We start from the raw sequence: 7,859 nt of genomic DNA, 5'->3' as shown, positions 1-7,859 counted from the left end.
AAATATATGTATCGTTAAAAATTTAATAAAGTAATAATATATTATATTTTTTATCGCATATAATTCACAATATACGGTTAAACAGGAGCGCACCCCAGTTAAAATGTCATATTAATGTCCCTCGTTAATATGATGGTATTTTCATTATTATTGAAGCATCTTTCAATATTTTAATGTTTTTTGGTTAGTTGCTGACATGGCACTTAACTATAGCTTGGTTAACGGTGAATTTGAATCTTGTTTCATCTTCTCCATATGAGCTTTCATGAACAAATTTCATCCTTCGTTAAAGATGCTCAACCTTTCATCCTCCATTCAAGATGCTCAACCTTTCATCCTCCATTCAAGATGCTCAACCATATCCAACGCCACCATATTTCTGGTGGCTTCGTCGCCAAAATTAACAAAAACCCTAAGAACAAGGGGTGAAACAAAGGGTATGGTTAACCCTAAAGGGTAGGGATTTATCCTCATCTTCAATATCTCCATTGTAGCTGACCATTGTTCGCCTCCACGATAATTACCAACTGCAATTGCAGTTGCTTCCACCAATTTAATGTCGTGACGAAACCCTAGCTCAATCGCCGCCCCAACCTCTTATTTGAACTTCAGTACTGCAATTCGACTCAAAAACATTTACCATCTCAATTGGTGTTACTTGTTCATTCAATTATTGCTCGGTCCATTGGCAGGAGCTGAAGTTCGAATTGGGGGAAAGTTGGAATGCGGGGAAAAGCTGGAGTTGAACGAGGAGAATTATGAATGGGGTGTCACATTTTCTCAACGGACTTTAGTATGGTAAGAATTTGACGCTGCTACACAATCGTTAAGGGCCTAATTGACTTTGACGAGTTTACCCTTACTTCAGCTGGGAAAATAACGCTGATGCCCCCATATAAACGGGTGGTGTTAATATGACATATTAACAGTTATTTTCTCGTTAAACAGAAGTGTGAATAGTGCTAAAGTCTAAGTGTGTCAATTAAAGAACAAAAAGAGTATATATTACTATTTTTGAAAAGTGGTGGGCTATCGAGATGAGGTGGGGGTTTGGATGGAGTGGTTGCTGTGAAGGGATGGAGTTCTGTGATAGAGCTTCATGGCGAGAGAAAAAGAAAATGGGAGAAAGTAATTAAATGGGCCCACAAACTGAAATAGTGTCGGAAACTATCAACTGGTAACAAAATCTATAGTTTTTTGTGTTTTGGTGGTGGTAAAATAACATAAAATTTTAAATTGGTAGCATAACTCAGAGTGGTTCATTCTAGTGGTAGCAAACGTCAAAATTTTCTATTAATAAAATACATTATTATTACAAATTTAGCAATATCTCACTTGATATATTTTCCATATATATTAGTGCACATGTAAGGTCAAAATTTAGTAAAATCAGACATTCAGATTAAATCAGAAAATATATTCCACATCAAATTAGATAAGTTTCAAGCCTTCAAAAAAAAAAAAAAAAAAATAAAAGACAAGTAACAAGCATAGTGAACTAAACAAGCCTTTATAAAATCCTAATGTCATATATAAAGTCACTTCAAAGGAGAGAAGAATGACACTAAAGAAAATAAATAAATAGATTAGATGGGCACGTAGGAGATGGAAATAAAAAGGCACCGAAGAAAAATGGAAATGTCAATTAAAGAAGAAAGTATTGAGGGCCAATACGACAAAGCACAAACAACAACCGCACATCGGTGATATAGATCTAATTATATTCTATGCAATTTCTGACTACAAATTGCTGGTTTCAACCTAGATTTCACTCCCATGTCAGTCTCGTGTCATGTCAACTTGGGTATGAGGGGTAAAATGACAAGTCCATGTAACAGAGCTTCTAGTCCTTTGCTAATATATCTAGCTACTTCGTTGATTTTTCATGTAAAATAGTTACAAGTATAGATTAGTAAAATCGCCAAGATAAAAGGATCCTATGAGGTATATATGAAAATACTTATTTAAGTAAATAAACAAATGTGAGCGAGATTTGACCTCTCAAAATGATATTTGAGCAATTGAGCCCAAAAATTAGCTAAGTATAAATCAATAAATTTTAAAATTGATGTACATGCATGATCCACTACTCAAAAAGATGAGTTACAATATGTAATTTTCAAAAAGACGGGGCACAATGTAGAAAATGCAAAACTAGAGGGTTAAAATGTACTATTATTTCTCAATAAAATAAAACAAAAAATTTAATAGCTACCAAAAATCAAAGGAATGTATTTTGGTGATATCAAAAGTGAAAAATGTGAGAAGAAAGCTTTTTTTTTTTTTTTTTTTTTTTTTTTGGCTAATGAGGATTACACCAAATAAAAACAAAAAACAAACACAATCAAACAACCTATCAGGGGGTACAAATAGTGGTAAGGCCACTCCTTGTACATCCTCACTAAGAATCCTACGAAACTCCCTAGGAGCACTACCTAGAATAAGAAGATTATTTGATTGAGCCACTCCACGGTTGGCAAGCCAGTCAGCAGCGCGATTACCCTCACGGAACAATGCACCACAACCACCTCCCAATCGTTCTTATTAAGCAAACTATGGCAGCGATTAAACAAGTGAGCACACTCACCTCTTCCCAAAGAAACATCTCTTAAAGCTTGAACACATGCTTGATTATCAAGTTGGATTTGAAACTTGCTTATTTGAAGATTACGTGCAAGTTCCAGCCCATTGATGTGAGAAGAAAACTTAATTGTGAATAAATTCTAACTATTGATATAATCTTCTACGGAGTAGATATGACGTGCACCAATTGACCAAATTGGTAAATAAAAAAGACCGACAATTTGGTAAAAAAAATTAACCTGGTAACAAAATTAACCTTCTCCCTGGAGCTTTTTTACGCTACACCCCTCTCTCTCCTCCGTTGTAGTACTCCAAGTTCTCCATTGCGGCGGTGAGCTTTCTCTCCTCCATTGATGCAGTTTTTGAGGTTCGATTTTTTTCCATTTTTATTTAATTATTGAATATTTATTCGACAATTTAGGGTTTAGTTTAACACTGTCAGTCTGTCAGTAAAATCATTTTAGGGTTCTAACTTCTAAGGTGGATTGTTGAACTTCTGATTATTAATACTGAAGTTTTGAAGGATTATAACGAGCGATTTTGATGCTTGAATTTTTCTGTGTGCACTTCACGTTGATTTCTTTGAATGAGAAGGTTTATTTTTATTTTTTTTTAGTTTTTATTTATTTGTATATATGTGATTTCGAGCCTAATCTGAAAATTGAGTCGAATTTGTTTGTTAATGTGTCGAATTTGTTGAGCCGAATTGAGTCCATGAGCCGAGCGTATTAGAGCCCCTGTCAAGACTAGGATTGAGCTCTAACCGACTAGCCAAGCCTACTGTCCAGGCCTTTTCCCTGAGGGCGGTGGGTTGGCCTGGATTACTTAGTGTTGCGTGCTGCCCCTTCTGGCCTGGTTCAATGATGCACATGCATGAAATGAATTGGCTAGATGATTGGATGTTTTTTTTTTTTTTTTTTTTTTTTTTTAAATTTTTTTTAATTTTTATTGTTGCTATTGTTGATTTAGTTTTGGCAAGTATGGCTTCCAAAGGTCTAAACTTGATCACGAGTCAGGAGCACCAAACGGCAAAAGGTTACATAAATTTTATTTTTTGTTCTCTTTGTTCAGTTTCAAGAGTTTATGTTAATTAAAGTCTTATGTTGCAATTCTTGCACATGCAGATAATCTATTAAGGTGTTATAAATAAAACCTTGGATTAGTTGTCGTATGTTGGAACTACAATGGAAAACATGCACGAATTATGCTCCATTAAGTTGATATTTGGAATCTATAATTTGATGAACTTTATAGAAACTTGTGCAAAATAGCCTTTATTTGTAGAAGGCAAGTTCATAGTCTGACCTAGATTACACACTTATCATAATCCAAATGCTTTCATGCTAACATAGAGGGAGCAATACAAGGGAGGTATTTGGGCATTTCTTAAATGTAAAAGTTAGTTCCATTACTGGAAATAGGGGTGAGCAAAAATTCCGGGTACCCGGAATTGGAACCGGAACCGGTTAGGAACCGGCGGGTCCGGAACCGAGATTGGACCCGGTGGTTCCAATTCCGGGTAATAAATTAAGGACCCGGTTATAACCAATTCCAATTCCAATTCTCCACTTTTTGGACCCGGAACCGGTTGGGTACCCGGTTATCCAATATATCCTAAACTAAATAAATTTTAAATAATAAAAATATGTTAAATGTATCTAATTTGTACAATAAAAAAAGTATTATTAATACCTAACATGAATACAAATAGCTTAATGCATATATAAATATAAGTATTAAACACTAATAATGATACTAACTAAAATAAGAATTATAATTTGTATTATATTTTAACAATTACATACATAAGTGGGTACCTGGAACCGGAACCGGTACCCGGTGGTTCCAATTCCAATTCCTAAAATTTAGGACCCGGTTAAACCAATTCCAATTCCGGTTCCGAATTTTAGGACCCGGTTCCAACCAATTCCAAGTCCGGGTCCTAAAATTTTGACCGGGTACCCGGTTTGCTCACCCCTAACTGGAAATCCTTCCGGATGCTTGAAGCGAACAAAGATTTTTTTTTTTTTTTTAATTTATTTATTACTTCGTATTATTTAGTAGAAGGAAAATTTATCTGTAGCCAGAGGATACTTAACATTTACAATATGTTCCATAGAGGTGCCATGACATATTGCTCGATAATTTGTATTTGCAACATTCTTCAATAATTCCATGAAGGCACCATATGATTCTAAAAATTGTTTCACTTAGAATGTGATAGTAATAGTAGTTTTAATTAAATATTCTATTATAATAACATTTAGGCTCCGTTTGTTTTGAAGGAAAACAATTGTCGTGGAAAATCACTTTTCAAGGAAAACAATTTTCAAAGAAAACATGATTTTAAAGAAAGTTTTTCTTTGTTTGTTTGATTAGAGGAAAACTTAAGGAGAAAAGGAAAAATTAAGTAAAAGAAAAGGAAGGGAGGATAGTATAAGGAGAAGTAATGAGTGAAGAGGAAAAGGTGGCATACCTTTTTTTTCTTGAAAGGAAAACGATTTTCCTTTTCTAAAGTGCAATTTTCATGTAATTGAGATTGTTGAGCTATGTGAATTTTCTGATAATAACAAGTTTCATGTATCAGGTTTTCCTCAAGTGGGCAGATGACCTGAAATGTGGTGTGTTCACTACTTCACTCCGGATAACATGTCTTACTTGAAGGAATGTCTCTTGCAGTCAGAGTTCAGAGTACTACTAACAATGCAAGATAAGTGGATTTCCCTCATCTTTTGGCCTTGTATGTTGGTCTGATGATGATACTTTAAAGAAAGAATTTAAGCACTCAGACAATATCGAGTTTCTATACTTTGGAGAGCTTACTGTTGATGAAAAAGAGATACTTCAAATTAAAGTTTCTGTATTGTTACAGAACTTAGGCATACCTGCTATTTCAAAGGTATGTCCCTTTTTTGTCTCTCATGAATAGAGCTCTTGTCGCTGCTTGCTGATTGTAGTTGCAAGGTGGAAATCGCATGTACTGTACAGTTTGGTATCCTTTTCTTCATTTGGAATATTGGCTGGAAGATATTGGTGGTATAAAACCAGAAGCTCAAATTCTTATGTGTCTTTTGGATTCTTGACATGCGAATGATGTTATGGAAATTATTGATTCATTAAAATGTAAATAATCAAAGTTAGCAGTGACTTATTGGGTGCATTATTTTTCTTGGAGCTCATTCAGCTTTCAGAAGCTGTTTGTGCTTACTGAAATGGATGTAATTCCTTAAAAGAAAACTGGCCAATTTCACTATTTATCTTGATTTATTTTCAATCTGGGTGAATTAAGGGTACAATTTTGGCTATATTTGTTGCAAGACTCCTGTTTTGCATCCAATAGATGTTGCTGCTGAGATTTCAAAAGGAAGGTTTTAATGTGCTGCTTGTATACCTTAATTTTAATCTTCTTAGGAAAATAAAGTTACTCTGTTAAAAAAAGGCACAGCCCCCCTATACCATAGCTGCCTTTACGAGGGCTTCACAGATGCATATTCCTAATGTTACCTTGATCAAATTTGTCCTCTTGCTAAAATCTCTTGTGGTGAAGTTTTCTGCTTCAGTGTTTTTGTTATATTCCTGCCTGTATTGCTTCCTGTATATTTTAAATCGGCAATGATCAAGGTGGGGCAGAAGGGTAAGCTTGTTGTGCAGATGGGCCGGCACATGTTGCTATACCAATGTATCCTATAACTAGTGTTAGTTTGTTTTTTTTTTTTTTTTTTTTTTTTGAAGAGATGTTAGTTTGCTATATATTCTTATAAAGAATTTTTTTTATTTAGTACTTCATTGCAGGTTGTGTCTTGTGAAGCTATTTACTACGGGCATTCTGATTGTGGCTTAAAAACCTCTACGGCGTCATGGGTGCTTCCCTTTGCCTAGCGTTACCTCTATAATCTACACCCGGCAAGATACTGTCAACTAAAGCAGTCTGATTGCGAAATATATCATTTAAAAATTTGTGTAGTTGAAAAGTTGTTTTATCGTAATGTCATAAAGAGGTGTGACTGTTCATCCAAGAAGAGGATTGAATGCCACTCCCTCTTCAGGTAGCTGTGTAGTTTTGTGGACTTTGATGTTGCTGAAAATTATTTATTCTTTTCTCAGAGAGTATAAACATGGCTTTGTTTTGTAGGACGACATTCTGTACACAACTCGAGATTCTGATTCACAATCTGTGTTTATGGAAATGTCCCGAATTCCCGATTATTCTTTGATGATTCTCCTGAGTTGCATTTGGCCAACTTCCTTCACAGATCACTACTAGGGCAGAATCTGGTTCAACTGGAGCAAATTGAGTTTTTCATCCTTAATAGCCAGAAGATGGCGAAGGTTCCCATTGAGGAACCTGTCTGGTCTCTTTCTTCTCCACTGTCCTTGTTGGAGATGATGAAGCACTTTCTGGAAATGCCCTTCTTACAGATATCAATGACCAGATATCTTCCAATTCCAAGAAAAAGTGAGCATACTCGAGCTGGGCTCCTGTGGACTGGAAAACTGCACCTCGTGAAAGGTTCCAGGTCACACAAAACCTGTGATCAAACTGATCATGGATCAAAGTTGCAATACAGGAACAGTTGAGGGTCTTTTTGAGGGCTCAGTACAGGAGGAAGCCGAAAGCTACAGAGATGGGAACATCAGTTGAGGGGTGTTCTTTTCCAACTTGGAAAGCTACAGTTGACTCTGACGATTCCAAAATAATAACAAGAACACCCTCTCAGGTGATGTTCCCATCACTTTATATGTTGTCAGTGACCTGTACTTGACTCTGTACACATTTTGAATGACAATTGAGATTCTATGTCTGATCTGTTTAGCTATATTCCTTATTGATACAATTGCAAGTTTGCAACAGATTAATGGTTTTACATTGGTTAAAGCCATCTTTCTCTCTTATGGAGGGAATTAGACGTGTAGTTTAATCCAGGAATGATATTAAAACTTCAAAACTTTATAATTAATTCAAAAGTAGTGATGTTATGTTTAATGTTAGGGAATTTTTGGATCACTTATTAACATGGCTCAGGTACCATTATATAACTGTAATTTTAATTTTATCATGTAAATATGTATTGGTGTGATTGGTATTTTGGTGTATGCTTAACTATAAGGATATCCGTGAATCAATTTATAATCCAGTTCTTTGGAGAAGCTGAACAGATGAAAAGTTCTAAGACAATCAATAACCTCCTTTATTTAATCCTTTATTTATGAAAAAACAATGAACACGCACAAAATTAATCTTCAAAGACTTGAAACAGTTCTTACATAACTACTAA

At 35.1% G+C, this 7,859-nt stretch overlaps 1 long non-coding RNA gene across 2 annotated transcripts; it reads left to right on the top strand.

The window, feature by feature from the left end:
* Positions 1-2,713: 2,713 nt before the first annotated feature.
* Positions 2,714-7,498, top strand: LOC145582600 (uncharacterized). 2 transcript variants are annotated; one of them, XR_014099911.1, is made up of 5 exons: positions 2,714-2,950; positions 3,553-3,618; positions 5,171-5,482; positions 6,363-6,629; positions 6,716-7,498. It is a non-coding gene; the product is annotated as an uncharacterized LOC145582600 (long non-coding RNA). The 2 variants fall into 2 exon arrangements; XR_014099910.1 differs by having other exon boundaries at positions 5,171-6,629.
* The last annotated feature ends 361 nt before the right edge of the window (positions 7,499-7,859 follow it).

The sequence above is a fragment of the Chenopodium album genome, chromosome 15 (genome assembly GCF_948465745.1).
Source record: "Chenopodium album chromosome 15, dcCheAlbu1.1, whole genome shotgun sequence".
Classification (NCBI taxonomy): domain Eukaryota; kingdom Viridiplantae; phylum Streptophyta; class Magnoliopsida; order Caryophyllales; family Amaranthaceae; genus Chenopodium; species Chenopodium album.
The sequence above is the reverse complement of the archived record's forward strand: the minus strand, read 5'-3'. Positions and strand labels throughout refer to the sequence as shown.